This window comes from Nilaparvata lugens, chromosome 6, assembly GCF_014356525.2.
Source record: "Nilaparvata lugens isolate BPH chromosome 6, ASM1435652v1, whole genome shotgun sequence".
In the NCBI taxonomy this organism is placed as follows: Eukaryota; Metazoa; Arthropoda; class Insecta; order Hemiptera; family Delphacidae; genus Nilaparvata; species Nilaparvata lugens.
The window spans coordinates 40,565,002-40,581,506 of NC_052509.1; the positions used below are offsets into that span (position 1 = coordinate 40,565,002).

At 36.5% G+C, this 16,505-nt stretch overlaps 1 long non-coding RNA gene across 1 annotated transcript; it reads right to left on the reverse strand.

Annotated features, from left to right (window-relative positions):
* Window positions 1–434: 434 nt before the first annotated feature.
* LOC120351919 lies at window positions 435–16,126 on the reverse strand. The gene is made up of 2 exons (XR_005571632.1): window positions 9,389–16,126; window positions 435–4,467 (listed from the first exon to the last, which is right to left on the reverse strand). It is a non-coding gene; the product is annotated as an uncharacterized LOC120351919 (long non-coding RNA).
* Window positions 16,127–16,505: the final 379 nt, after the last annotated feature.

The following is a 16,505-nucleotide window of genomic DNA, read 5'->3' on the forward strand; positions in this document are numbered from 1 at the left end:
AAACTTTCCTTGTGAATGGAAGAACCAGGAAAGACAATACAAGGTGGGCTAGTTAATAGCATGAATATATCCATAACAGAAGGCATTCAAAATTCATGAGTCAGATCAGGAGTAATAGTAAGAACCCATGAACTTTTTGGTTAGTGCTACTCTTAATATTAACAATAAATGAAAAATGAAATTCTAAGTACCCTTTTTTAAAATGTTTACTCACAGCATGTTTCAACATTAATGTAATTTTCAAGTGAGTCTTGAAAAATACTCACTGGAAAATGACATTAATGTTGAAAGATGTGAGTAAAAATGAAAAAAAAAAGTAATCAAATTCTCATTTTTTAATTCTTGATAAAAACCCATGTATAATGCGAAAAAATGAATGAGTGTTTCAGAGGAGTAAAAATGGCTTTTGATGTGGTACTATAAATAATTAAACATTTTCAGTTCAATCATTTAATGCAAATGACTAGACATCAAATTGGTGTAGCTGTAAAAGAAAAACATCTCACACGAAAGACAACTGAATTGTCAATATCCACAATAACTGTCAAGTGAACAACTTGTATTATTGGTATGAATATATTTATAATTTGAACAAGCAGTTCTAGAAGTAGGCCTAAGCGTCCAATGGAAGAACTACAGTACTGAAAGCAGTGGCGCCGACTTTCAAAAATTATTGATGGTGGAGGGGGGAGAGGATTCAAGGCCTAGTGTGCCCTACTCGTGACCGGTTAATAAAATTAAACGATTCTTCACGATATTTTTTAGATTAAAAAAAAGAAATAAACAGAATAATACTGAATATAAGCAGAATTATTATTTAAGATGTTTAATACAAAGTTATTGTAATAATGCAATTCGAAAAATGTATAACTTTGCCATTTTGATTTTAGTTTCTTTGAAACTGAGAACTTAGGAGTGAAAATGCATGCGGATTATCTTGCCCATCCAGAGTCAGCGCCACTGACTACAAAGTTCAGCAATTCATAGTCAATCACATTTAAGAATATAATGAATGATGAATTGATAGAATACGAATAGATGAAAAGGATAGAATTACATGATAAAATCAATAAAAAGAAATAAGATATAAGATGGAAGATAATTTTTTAAACATTTTTAGAACTTTTATATTCAAATTCAATGAGTAATAAAATACCTAGCTACCAAAATGAATACTGAACTAATGTAGACTTATACAGTGAAAATTTGAACGGACACACTTTAACCATAAGCCTTATCTATTTACTGTATGGAATTTCTCCATATTAAGGTGAAATAAAAGCAATATTGTCAGTTCTCCATAATTGTGGAACTATGTGCAACTGACAATATCGCTTTTATTTCACCTTAAAATTCATCTATTTTATTCAAATTTGAAACATTTTGGGGAGAAAACATGAAATTTTCGACCTGTAAAGCTGCGTTTACACGCAGCATGTGTATGATAAGTTATGTTGAATCTTATAGAATCTAAAAAAGCTTATTATTCTATCCTTATTCTATAAATAAGCATTTTGTTTATAACTTTGATGTAAACGCACCTTTAGAAACTTTTTTGCTTGAAAAGATAAGTGGGTGGTGAAAGCGAGAAAGTTTCACAGAATTAATTAAACTTATTTTTCCAATTGTCAAAAGTTGTTGGAAGATCGTATTTCGTATTTTGATATCAAAGGATTTTAAACTTAGGACAGCGGCTGCATGGTATGTATGCATTGTGTACTAAATTGTACGCTAAATAAATAGCCAGTAATACGCTAGCAATTTAAAATAATTATATTTTTGACTGAAATATTCCAACTGCAAGCAGTTAACTGCAATGAGAAATGTTGTCATGTAACAATGTTTGAATTATTCGAGGCAAGGTTGTGATTTTCAATTAATATAATAATGTGGCTTGCAGTCGCTGAATTTTTCAAGCGTTCTGTCTCGTGTTTTTGTTGATCCTAGCTATTGATCAAAGTAGATAGATATTAATATTGATGGCATAACACAGTTTTCGGTTCGAGATTTTCCAGTTTTATTAAAAACTTAGATTTTTTGGATAATTGTTTCTAATTATGTGAGATTCAGTTATTTATGATATAAATTCTTCATTGAAGATTTGTTTGTTATTTGATAGTAAATTGTTTAAATTTTTCAAGTGTAAAGTTATTTTAATAAGTGATAGTAGCTTAACCTGCACTTTGATTTGGACTGTAGTATACATTCTAGAAAGGAACAGTTTTGGGCATAAGCCTGTTGTGCCATCTCACATAAGCCGCTCCGCTTGACTTTGCATCTCCTTAGAGTCCAAAATACGTCCCTTCTCCTTCTTTTGACAATTGTAAAAATAACTTCAATTATTTCGGAGAAACTTTCTCGCCTTCTCCACCTACTTATCTTAGGAAACAAAAAAGGTCCTGGCATGTCAAAAGTTTAATGTTTTCTGCTCAAAATATCTCGAAATTGACAATGATAATAATCAATTAAACAATAACTATAGATCGGATGAGAATAATTCAGATACCAATAGGAAGAAGACATTTTTCCCATTATTTTGATATAAATGTTTCACTTATTATGACGCCCCATAACTCTGAGAGAAAAGATATCCAAAAGAAAACAAATTTTCACAATGTTTTCAATTTTATCAAAAAAATTTCTTTTAATCATCTAATCTTGAAACTTTTCCAGCACTGCTGGAATATCGGGGATTACATTCCACAATCAATTCTATGATTAAAACAAAATGGAGTAATTTGCAATTTTACACAGTTTGGCAACGCTGTAACCTCTTTGGATGGAGGGCCAAGTCTCAACTCATTTTATACAGACTATAAAATCGATTATCCAGTTGCAGATTATCAGACATCCGGACACTGTCATGCTGTCATCCATCAATTTGCTCCAATGTAATACAATCCTAGGAATATAAAAATAGGCAGTGCTATTTTTGAGACAGTACGCGCTGGTACGCCGTACCGCGCCGTACGCTCTTGGGAAAAACATATTTTTCAAAAAAAAATTAGCTTCGAAATAGATTTAAAATATCCTTTTTGAGGCTAAATTTGAAAAGTGTTCCGGGGAGGTCCTCCTTCCGAATACTCTCCAGATCCCCAGGAACATTACCGAAACCTATTATTGTTTCAAAAACAGCACTGAATACAGGCCTAACAAAATTTTATAATACTCAGTTGCTGGAATCTTTATCAAACTCAATGAACCATTGAATATAATTAAGTACTGAAAACTTGGTTGGCCAACTTCTCAAGTGATTAAAGGTTTCAATGCTCAACTTTATTCAAGTGTTCAATAGTACGTTCAATAAACGTTTCAGCAACCTATCTTGAAACCAATTCAGAAACCAAGAGTCATACCCAGTTTTCATCAAAAACCTGAAACAAAAAGAACTAAGCATTACAATACAACCAAAATTGATTCATCTTCAATCAATTATATCATATCCTTTAATTTAACTAGGCCTAAAATATTATTCGACGAGAAACACAATAATTGTATAGTGTTAAAATATGAAGATTTTTCTTTTGTACGAAGTACTCTAGCTTGACATAAACTTTACCAATCAACTTGAGTACGATAATGATGATAGAGTTCAGTAACTCACGGGTTCATTTTTGCAATAATAATTATGAATACAGAGTAAAGAGTTAGGCATTGAAGTAAGAATGATTGTAATAACTATCACATGCTTTTATTCTATTTTTTAAATTTATGGCTTAAGGTGCGTTCACATCTGGAGAGCATTGGTGAACATTGTTTGGCCGAACATGTTCAGTGACGTCATGAAAAAAATGTTCATGCCCTTGCACGAACAATTCAGTGCTGGCTCTGATAATGCTAGTATTGGCAATGAGCATCTACTGATTTGCACTCTATTGGATAATCATCGGAATTTGATTCGTCAAATAGATCACAATTTAAATAGTAAATTATAGGAGCGAAGTATATAAAAGCCAATTTGTTATTGAGTATAGATTTATTGTGGATTTTTCTTGTATTCAATGGTTGAAGAGTCAATTTCAGTATATTAGATGGAAGTATACAAATATTTATTTCTTTTTTTTATTGTGCAAAATACTACAATCATAATATAATTATGACATTGGAGGAAAAAATAGGCTGAGCCTGTAATATTTCTCTCCAAAAATTTTGATAAAAAGTTAATGTTGTCCAAAGTTTGAGGTTATGATATCACACACTGCTTCTTCACTTGATTTTTGATCCAGGTACTTGATATTTAAAGATTTTGAATTTTGAAGGTTGACATAATACTTCTTCAAATGAATCACAGTGAATAAAAACCTTTAGAAATATTACACTTACTTGAAAAATCTGGTGTGGCGCACTCACACAACTTTCCTTGCCGTTATGAAAATTGATCACCTGACGCTAGTGTTCCCGCGCATCTCAAGTCTACTACTATTCAAATTTCAAAGATCTGAGCCAGCTGGTGACAGGACAATAAAGCTGGAAACACACGAGGTCTGCTATCTCTTCATAGTGAATTATTTAATAGAATCAACAGTTGCCAAGAGTTTTCAATTGAAATAATCATATTTTCTCGAATTTCGAGCTTATTTTCAATTTTAGGTGAAAATGTAACTGACCATTAATTGTAGAGATTTTTATGCTCAATCTTTTCCACTTGAAATGTTTCGTTTAAATTGTATCTGAAGCCTGATAGTTGGGAATCTAAAATCAAACTTTGCATAGATGGGGCGGAGCTCCTGAAATTTTTACAGATATAGGACTTGTGGCAGTTGATAGAGCTTATCAATGACTATTTTAAGTATACATTTAATCAAAATCGTTGGAGCGGTTTTTGAGAAAATCGCGAAAAACTCTGTTTTTGACAACATTTTCGCCATTTTTGCCGCCATCTTTCATTGAATTTGATCGAAATTGTTCGTGTCGGATCCTTATATTGTAATGACCTTAAGTTCCAAATTTCAAGTCATTCCGTTAATTGGGAGATGAGATATCGTGTAAACTGACGCACATACACTCACTCACTCACACACACACACACACACACACACACACACACACACACATACAGACCAATACCCAAAAACCACTTTTTTGGACTCAGGGGACCTTGAAACGTATAGAAATTTACAAATTGGGGTACCATAATTTTTTTTCGGAAAGCAATACTTTCCTTACCTATGGTAATAGGGCAAGGAAAGTAAAAATTTGAATACAAAATCACAAACCTACTCACTATTAGTAAGTTACAGCTGTTATAATAAACAAACAGTTTTTCTAGTAAACCCCTGGGTTGGAGAACTCGCTCAAGTGCTGTTGTATTGTAATCTTTGAAACTAGCAACTTTGAATTATACAGAGTTGGTGGAAATAGCTAAATATTTCTTTTACAAGAATAATTTGACAGTAGGTTTCATTGGGGATCTTCAAAAAGGGTGTATTTCGATTAGCCCAGGTGTTCTATTATTTCAGGTGCTCGATTAGTCCAGGTGTTCGATTACCCCAGGTCGGACTTTCCCGATTAGTCCAGGACCTGATATAACCGAACTACTGGGTTAATTAAAGCATTCTGTCTCGATTAACCCAGTAGTTCGATTATACCAGATCACCTAAACGATACCTGGTCTAATCGAGACGGAATGTTTCGATTAGCCTAGTAGTTCGATTGTACCAGGTGTCATATATATATATATATATATATATATATATATATATATATATATATATATATATATATATATACTGTAATGGCAGAAGCAAAGCACGAGTTGTTATATAATATAAAGTACAGTCCGTAGCTACGCTACCATAAAAATAGAGCCCGCCCGGCTAAAGCGTATATATTTATTGTCAATGCCTTTTTAAATCTGAATATTCATGAACATTTTTGAAAATTGGCTCACTTAACAGATAATATTTTGTGATTCGAACAATCCAAAAAACATGTATTTAGTGCTTTTATTCAGTTTTTATAAGGAACTTTATCAGACGATGCTTAAAACACATTCTGAGATGTGACACCAATACAAATCCTAATCGAGAAAGTTTTTCATTTTTAGGGTAGGAAAGTTTCAAGAGCGAAGAAGTTGTAGATAAAGATCTAATCTTCATTTTGTATCTGAGAAGTTTTTAGATTTGTATATCATCAAGCTATCAAAATGAAAAAGTTTTCTCAGGAAAACATTTTTTCCGATCATTAATTTTTGAGATATGAGCGCCTAAAGTTTAATTTTTGGGACAGAACATTTCAAATTCGGTAAGATATAAATCCATGAGATTCAGAGAATGGATTTTTCATGGTATTGTTGATCTAGTAAAACAAAAGTTTCTGAATATATCAATTTTTGAAAAAGTTATTCACTTTACCAAAAATAACCAAAATTAACTAAACTAAAAGTTTTTTTTGTTATTTTTAGTAAATTGAATAACTATCTTAAAAATTTATATTTTCAGAAAATCTTTGTTTTACTAGATCAACAATACCAAGAAGAATCTATCCTCCAAATCTCATGGATTTCTTACGAAATTTAAAATGTTCTGTCCCAAAAATTTAATCTTTAGGCGCTCATATCTCAAAAAGTAATGATCAGAAAAGAATTTTTTCCTGAGAAAACTTTTTCATTTTGATAGCTTGATGATATACAAATCGAAAAACTTTGAAAAATATCACGAGTAGAAAGTTTATTTTTAGCATTTGCACAGCCTTAATCGAGACGGAATGCTTCGATTAGCCCAGTAGTTCGATTATACCAGGTCCTGTGTCTCGATTAGACCAGGTTTCGTTTATACCACCTGGTACGATCGAACTACTTGGTTAATCGAAGCATTCCGTCTCGATTAGCCCAGTAGTTCGATTGTACCAGGTTTTGGAGCTTCATTGTAGAATAGGACCTGGTATAATCGAACACCTGGTCTAATCGAGACACTCCCTTCAAAAATAACTCTGTCGCTTCAACATCTTTGTCCATATTCATTATTTTATATAGTGATCATGTGATACATGATTTCGATACAGAGTTACAAGAGAAAATGAATGGCGGAACCCGCACATTGATAATATCTCAAACCGTATCAGTTTGTTACAAAAGTTGTAAATAATGTTTTTTATTAACCAACTGAAATCATGTGTCAGCGCATGAAGGTCTATCTGTGTGATAGCTTCCAAATAGCCTCAGCTGATGTTATGAATGAATAAATGGAAAAACCAATGAACCTAAAATATTGATTGAATGATAAATCAAAACAAGTTTTTTTCTTATGCACTTCCAATGTTATTTTTGTTATATTCTGAAAAAGGACGAAGGAGTGAGTCAATTTTGTTGTCCAACGAACTTGACCTATAAAAAATTTGAAGAATAAGAGTTCAAAATTTGGAGCTGATTGATGAATATTCTTTCTAAAGTTATTGTAGAACATACAAACACACAGACAACGACTTTGGCCTTGAGTGAGTCAAAAGTGAGAACTCGCTAACACTCGTTCAATAATTTTAAATTGAAGTAATTATTCAATCCATTTGACAGCTGGATTCCATAATATTTCGATTTAAAATATGATTATTTACATATCATAGCTGTGATGAGAGAGTCGAAATGTTATGGATGATAGCAATTCCAATACAGATGTGATAAATTGACGTATCGTCATCTGTTTTCATGTAAAAAATTTTTACTCATTCATAACATCAGCTGAGGCTATTTGGAAGCTATCACACAGACAGACCTTCATGCGCTGACACATGATTTCAGCTGGTTAATATACAACATACTTCTCAACTTTTACATCAACAAACTGATACGGGTTAAAATATTATCAATGTGCGGTTTTCACCATTCATGACTTTTACGTAACTCTGTATCGAAATCATGTATCACGTGACCACTTTCCATTTAAAATAATGAATATGTACATATGCACAAAGATGAGGGACAAAGATGTTGAAGCGACAGAGTTATTTTTGAGAGTAATTTTTCATTTCAAATAGGATCCAATTGTGTCTTGATTGCCATATCCCTATCCTCCCGGTGTTAAATTGTGGCCTAAATGACGAATTGGTGTAGAGTTGATAGTTATGGTACTATTGCTGTCTGTTAAGACCAGGACTGGAAGCAGCTCCAAGCACCCAAATAAGAGCCAATTCTTTCGTCTTGACATCTATGGAGAGGGTTGTGGGAGGGAGGGTGGCAAGGACTTTGACTTTGAAGCATTGGTCAAAGTTCTTGTTGTGCCCACCCATAACTATCAAGACGAAAGAATTGGCTTTTTATTTGGGTGCTTGGAGCTGCTTCCAGTCCTGGTCTTAACAGACAGCAATAGTACCATAACTATCAATTCTACACCAACTGTCCAATTAAATTGAAATAAATTCCATCATATATAAGAAATTTCACAGCTATCAAATATATAATAAATTTTCAATAACAATAAAAATAAATTTAATTCCAATTTAATTCTATAATAATTCCATTTTCTAATTTTATTCTACTTCATTTTGGATTTCTAATTTTAAATCTCCTCTTTTCTATCATTCTATCAATTCATAATCTACACCTTTCCTTATCCATAACCTACTCAAATTTGAAATCTCCCTGCGCCTCCGTTCGTCTGTGCTCTATGGTCTACACAACATCTCTACCGTGTCTCTGTAAATACACTCTTAAAAACGGAAATTTTCGGAAACTGAGTTTCCTTCCTCAACCGAGCAGTGAGTGGGTACAGTTTGAAATCAAACGGTCGTGACCACAGAGTACGCACGGAGAGTCAATTGTAGCAGCAGAGACCACAGATTACGCGGTGCAGACGGATGGAGAGTAAAAGGGTACAGATTCAGGGGACATTATGGGGTATTTAGGGGGCGGTTACAAACGGGATATTTAAGAATTGAGTGGGTTATGAATAAGGAAAGGTGTAGCTTATGAATTGATAGAAAAGAGAAGATTTAAAACTAGAAATCAAAAAAGAATTAGACTAAAATTGGAGAAATGAATTGTAGAATTGAACTTGAATAAAATTTATTTTTCATTTTTATTGAACATTTAATATATATTTGATAGCTGTAAATTTCACAGCTGAAGTTAGGAAATGTTTGTGAATTTTTTCAAACCTGAATCAGATTCTTACCCCAAAATTAATTGAACAAGTCTATTGTGCTTATATTCAATCACTTCTGCAGTTCGGAATAATTGCTTGCGGGGGGGTGCATTTAAGACAAATCTTGCTCCTTTACTTATTGTATAGAAACTTATCATTAACATAGCACTGAATAAGCCTTGAATAAGGTACTCCACCGAAACCCTGCTTAATGAATTCAAAGTTAACAATATCAGCCAACTCTATATCAAAGCCTTCATCATGTACATTTTTAAACACAAATCAACTCTGTTTACGGACATCCGTCATACCTATCAAACCCCCCGGTACCGTTGTTCCTCGTTTAATAAAGACAATCACTTCCACATCGTCTCATTATAAAATCAATATACTTTTTCCAAATTACCTGAAACTATAAAAAACCCAGTAAATAAAAGAATTGGTCATTTAAAAAAAAATGTTGATGAGTGGATTTTATGTTATCTCTAGCATCAGTTGTAATGAACTGGAAGATTATGTTATTATTATTTATTACAGAATAACTATTACAGACTACAGGCATTAAGCCCAAAACAGTCTTCACTACCATTTACAATCGAATAAAGTAAGTTACTAAAAGAAATAAAAATAAGAGATACAGTACATGCAATTCACAAATACATAAGAAAGTTGATAAGTATGAGGAAAGCATAAGTAATTGTAAGTAATCTAAGCATAAATAATAATAAATACAGAATAAAAACTAATCTAACTTATCCAAACTTATCTAAAACTTATCCAATAAGTTATAAAAAGAATAGGCCTACAATTGAGCATAGAAACAGGTTAAGGGAAAACATGTGCCACTGTGGGAAGAAAATTGATGAAAGCAGAGAAGAAAAAAGAAAAAGTTTTAACAACAACAAATATTCAAGTATAAAAGTTAAGGGATTTAAACTGTAGGTTTGATCAACTCTATAAAACTAATAAGAATCACGGACATCATATTAATTGAATCAATTCAGAAACTGAATTCAAATTCAATTATGAATAGCCTTAATAATGCGCCTTCTAACCTCACTAACTGGGCCATGCACATCAACACCTTCACAAACGCTATTGAATAGCCTCAGAACTCTATTAAATGGAGAGCAGAAGTTATGAAGGGTCCTTGATCTTGGTACATGAAAGGTCCTAACTCTTCTGACATTGAACGTGGGTACCTGGAAACCAATCCTAGAGAGGAGAGCGGGTGAATTAATGTAATTTTTCAAAAGTGATACCACAAACATCAATGGAAACCTGTCACGTCTAGCCCTCAAAGAGTCCATATTGAAAAGGGATCTCAAACGTCCAGAAGGGAAACCCAAGGGACAGGCTCTTCTAAATTGCATATAAAATAGGAAGCAAAGAAGCTTATTCTGTACTGGTTGGACTCTTAATGTATCCTGATGAGTAGAGGGACTCCAGACAATAGATCCGTACTCAAGGACACTTCTGACTAGCGATTGATACAGAGTTACAACAGTCTCAACGTTATTGAAGCCAGTAGAGTTTCTCAGAACAAAGCCCAATAGCTTATTCGCTCTGCCAATGATGTGATCAACATGTGCTGAAAAGGACAATGTACAACTGAATGCAATACCAAGATCCTTACACATTGTTACCCTCTCCAAGCACACACCATTGATTGAGTAGGAATAACGAGCTGGATTAACCTTTCTGGAGAAAGTCATACATTTACATTTTTTTAAATTGATATCAAGCTTATTCACGTGGCACCACAATGCAACTCTGTCAACATCAGCCTGCAAGGAATAGCAATCATCCAATCCTCTCACCTCTTTGTAGATCTTCATATCGTCAGCGAATAAGCGAATATCAAGCACTTGGAGTTGGGTATCTGAAGTGGTAACTCATTTATTAATAGGAAGAACATAGTCTCTGAGCAAATTATACAGTGCGAAATAATCTGCTCTATGGTTAATAATCTGCTCAGTTCATTATTTCTATGTCAATAGATTATGAGTCGTTTAAGTTTGTGTGTGTGCTAGTGTGTTTCGGAGTGCATGTCGGCATCCATCTATGTCGATGCCTGAAAAGTGTGCCTACTGGAAAACATACTGAATTATATTACTTATAGGTATTTTAGAATAGGTATTGGATTATAGGTATTTTGTCGCTTGTTCATTATCAATAATTCTAAAAGCTGAAATCTTTACTTTTTATGATTTGTCTTCATTCTTATAAGTATAGAATACTCAATTGTATTTGGAACTCGCTCCTCACTCACAGGCATTTGCCCATATGAGGAGCCTTCTTCACATTTAATATTGTATATATTGTATTTTGTAAAAAAGAAGAAATAAATCAAAATCAAATCACGTTTTCGCATGACGTTAACTCTTATTGATAACTCACATCCACAGAGTCATCGTACGGTGCGTACAGTAGAAGCTATTGCTACTGTAGTGTGTAGCATTGCGGAAGACCCGAATGAGTCCATCCGCCATCGATATGTGTCCATCCACTTTATGGAGCATCACTCACTTTTTCATTCCTGAATTGAACAATCATGTTGTCCAGGTGCTGTGGTTCCAACAAGACGGCGCAACATGTCACACAGCTCGTGCCACAATCAGTTTTATTGAACGACACTCGTTTGGTGACCGTCTAGTTTCACGTTTTGGACTTGTGAATTGGCCTCCAAGATCTTGTGGTTTAACACCGCTAGAAAAATTTCTGTGGGGCTATGTAAAGTCATTGGTCTATGCGGATAAGCCAATGTATTGTCACAAGATTATCTTTCCATAAAAAATATGTCAATCGAATAATCCATTGTTGTTTTATTGCAATTTAAAGTTCTATACCTCTAAAAAAAACACCCGTTACTAGGTTCTCACAGGGTTCTTATTAGGTTTTGTATTTTCATTCTAAACACATGCTCCAGTCGCCTCTTCCATAGTGAATATCAATCATCAATGATGAAGAGTCAAGTTGTCATGTGGATTATTTATTTTATGCTACATAATATTTTATAACTAGGGACCCTCTGGGTTGGAAAACTCGCTCATGAACTGTAGCTCATGATCTTTAGAATCCGCAACTTGTGATTATACAGAGTTGGTGAAAATGATGGAAAGAGCTTTGATACCCTCGCTTCAGCTCGAAACCACTAGATCGCGCCACCCAAGCCTAGGCGGCTAAGGGTCCCTGCTGGCGCGCATCTCCAGCGCGCAACACCTACACTGGTAGCTAACTCTCGCTCACTGGAAGGGACTACCCTGCTATATAAGCGGGCTCCTCCAGTGAGACAAATCTGACATATTGGATTATGCATTGTCAGTGGGACTTACAAAGACCTCCCTGGTTGAGGTGGTCGAGGACCTGTCTTCAGATCACCTGCCAGTGTTGTTCACTCTTGTGAATCCCGACTACATTGCAAGACCACCTCCACATCGCCTTACAGTGAAGTGGAGGAAGTATCATGAAAGTGTGTCAAATTCTATTCCAATCCTACCAAGCACACATTCGAACACTGTCGACTTGGAAGCTCATACAGCAAATATCACGGAAGTAATAAAAACAGCACCAGCTGATAACACTTCCTTAGCCCCACCCCAACGACGCTCATTACTTCCCACTGAAATTCAAGTGGCTATCAGTGAGCGCCGCAGCACTCGCAAACGTTGGCAGATAACACGAGCTCCTGCTGACAAATATGCATTCAATAGAGCATCAAACAAATGCTCTCAACTACTTAGACTACATCGCCTCCAATCTTGGGAAGAGTATCTCACCTCTTTGCCACCCAACTCAGCCTGGCAAGCTACCCGAAAACTTCTCAGGAAACAACCTCCAAACTCTCCACTTGAGGGCCCAAATGGGCTAATCTTCTCAGACCAAGAGAAAGTGGATAAGTTTGCCTCACATCTAGAACTTCACTTCTCAAATCCACCCGTCCCTCAGTCAAGAGCTCGACACCCACTTTAGACAAATAGTCGACAGTGTTTTAGTAACAGTGCAAGACCCCACCCCAAATAATCTTTCACCTTTTACAATGGGAGATATAACAAATGCACTTAAAAATACCAATCCAAAAAAGGCCCCAGGTCTTGATGGTATTTCTGGGAAGGCCATCTTAAATGCACCTCCAGAGCTAGCCCAACACCTGCTTGTAATTTTCAATTCCATTCTGAACACCCAACACTTCCCCTCAGAATGGAAAAAGAGCAAATTATTCCTGCTCCTAAAGCCAGGAAAACGCTCCACCCTACCATCCAGCTACAGGCCAATCTCCATACCCTGCTTTTTCTCAAAGCTTTTTGAGAAAATGTTTCTGGAGAAACATATACGAGATACACTAGATAGTGTGATAAGGCCAGAACAGTTTGGATTTCGTGCAGGTTGTTCAACAACACTGCAACTAATGAAATTCTGCTCTCAGTTATCAGATTCTTTCAACAAGAAAGAGCACGTGGTTGCAGTCTTTATAGACTTCAAAGCAGCCTTCGACACTGTGTGGCTGGATGGACTACTCTATAAACTTTCATCTGTCTTTCCACCTTCAACAATAAGACTCTTCAAGTCAAACCTTACTAACAGGTATTTTGAAGTTCACACCCGCACCCCATCTTCAGTAAACTCTTCAGCTCTCACCCCAGCAACAGCAGGTGTCCCCCAAGGATCTGTGCTTGGACCTATCCTCTACTCCTTCTTCATCAACAACATGCCATCTCTACCTTCAGTTCAAACAAGTCTATTTGCTGATGACACCACATTCCACTGGAGCAGCATGAATCTGAATAGGGCGGCCAGGAATTTTCAAGAGCAGTTAAACCTGCTTACATCCTGGTGTTCATCCTGGAAGGTAGAGATTAATCCAACTAAATGTATGGCTGTCGCCTTTTCCCGAAAACTTTAACTTCCTCCCACTCTCAAAATCCATGGTCACGCCCTCCCATGGTCCCATACCGTCACGTACCTAGGTGTAACTCTGGACAGAACACTCACTTTCAAACAACACATTAAAGTGAAAATTCAACACTGTCGTGTGCTGTTTGTACAACTATTCCCCCTTCTTGTCACCCCTTCACTCCCCCTTAAATTTCGGCTGCTCATATTCACAGCCATCATCAGGGCATACCTGACCTATGCCGCCCCAGTCTGGTTCCCATATCTATCGAAGACCAATAGAAAACGTCTATTTGGCCTTCAAAACAGACTCATCAGAACCATCTGCAACTTTCACTACATTGTGAATAACAGGTTACTCTATGAATATGCCAGTACCCCTCAATTACTCAACTTCATTCAGCTCACATCTCGAAAGCTTCATGATACAGCTTCTATCTCGTGGCGTACATCAATAAGGCAGATGTACGAAGTACCAAAACCAGCTCAGACCCACAAGCCACTCCCATTTCAACAATGGTGGCCTGATTGACAGTTAGCAGTTGGGCCATGAAGGTGCCAGCAGCTGATTGTCAGTCAGCCACTGTTCACAGTACTAAATTCCCTAGAAGAGAAACCTTCTCCATTACCACTTCTCCCAAAAAAGTAGACTTGACAAAAAAAGATACATATATATATATATATATATATACATATTTTCACTTTTAAAAATATATTTTGAAAATGAAATGAAAATTAACTAGAATTATAATATCAGAAATTATTGAATTAGAAAAAGAAAAATCAGAGAATAAAATGAAAAAAAAATAATAAAGATAAAATTGCCAAGTTCTACTAAAGATCTTATATATCAGGAACCCCCAACTTCAGCACTGTCATTACTTTGAGCAGTCATAGAGCTCCATAGCTCAAGACACTACCGAGTTAGGGTGCAATGACTCACCCTCATATGTTCCACCAGTAGCGTAGAGACAAATCAGTTCTTCCCCTGCTGGCAAGCCAGTTGGACCTTAGAGCGGAGGTACCCTAAACGGTGTTTGTTCCCTCTTACTTTGTGGTGAGCTGGTGGAAATTGAGGACCAAGCCGAGTAGTTGAACCATACTTGTGTTTTTCCTCTCATTTCCCAAATCTGCTATATGCCAGGGAGGAACCGGAGCTTACACTCCAGTCAGCGGCACCCAGAGGCTCCGGCGACGGGGAAGGAAGCTGAAAGAACGCCTCCAACGGCTCGGTGAGGTGGTACCTGGCGAGGCGCTCCCGGTAAATCACGGAAGGGTACCTAGCCTAGGGACCCCAAGGCCTAAAGACCTAAAGGCCTGCAGACCGTGTGGTAGAACCTGAGGGAAACTACCGTGGTTTGCTGGTGAGTGGTGTAGCTAGTGGGCTCTCCCCAGCCAATAGCGACGTTCTGACGGCCTACAACCGTCTACCCGGAGTTGAACGGGGAAGCGTGGCTGGACCTGCTAGCATCGGAGGAAGAGGCTAACTTAGCCTATTGGAAGGCCGACTTTGAGCGCATCTACAGCGGCGCCCAAATCAGCCTGATCCGGAGTCCCGAGAAGAGGACGACGCGGCCAGTTCCCTGAAGGCTGCTGCAACTGGACCTGCCGCCCCCATCCCCAGCTATTCCTCCCGAGGCTCCAACTCCGGATCCAAGGACAGCCGAGGGACAGAACCACCTCTACCTCCTCACCATCTCCGGCTCTAAGCCACAAGCGCTACCCCCCCCTGGCCCTTTTCACTTTTCAGGGCCGCATAAACAATCATCACCAGGACTCAGGATTCGCGCCTTCCCATAGGCGCTCCTCCTGCTGGAAACGGGAGACGACCCATTGCTCTCCTGCTACTAGCTCCAGGCCAATATGCATTGTACCCACAGCCAAGGATAACAGCTTGAAATTCAATTAAAAGTATACTTTGACAGTAGGTTTCATGGAGGATTCAATTTAAATTCAAAAATAGCTAATTTTCTGTCGCTTCAACATTTTTGCTCGCCATCTTGGATCTGTCATATGAGTCCAACTTAATTTATTTTGAATGGGAGGGTGGTTATGTGATAAAAGATTTCGAAACAGAACTTGAAAGAGAAAATGAGCAAAAATACCAATAGCAAAAAATTACCTAAGCTGTTTCCATATTTTTCACCAACCCTATAGGCTTAAAACAGGGTTTTGCGCAACAAATTATGGAAAAGCTGAATTTTTGCAGGGTGTTAGTATACATGGTACATAGCCTGGAACTGCTTCCCCCCCCCCCCACCACCTCCAGGACCACTCGAAGTTCGCAGCTGCATTGGTTCCATAAACCACGTATATCTCGGCTCCAAATCAAGATATCGATCTGACAGGTGTTTTCTGGGAAAACTATTATTATATGAGTTTTTTCCTGTTCTTAATGCCAGAAAGTTCAAAAACCCTTAGTAACAGAAGATTCAATTTGGTCTCAAATTATGGATCAGGATTTTTCCTTTCACGTGCATTTAAATGAATTGAGAATTAATTGTTTTGAAATTAGTTGGGAAAGTTTAAAAAAGC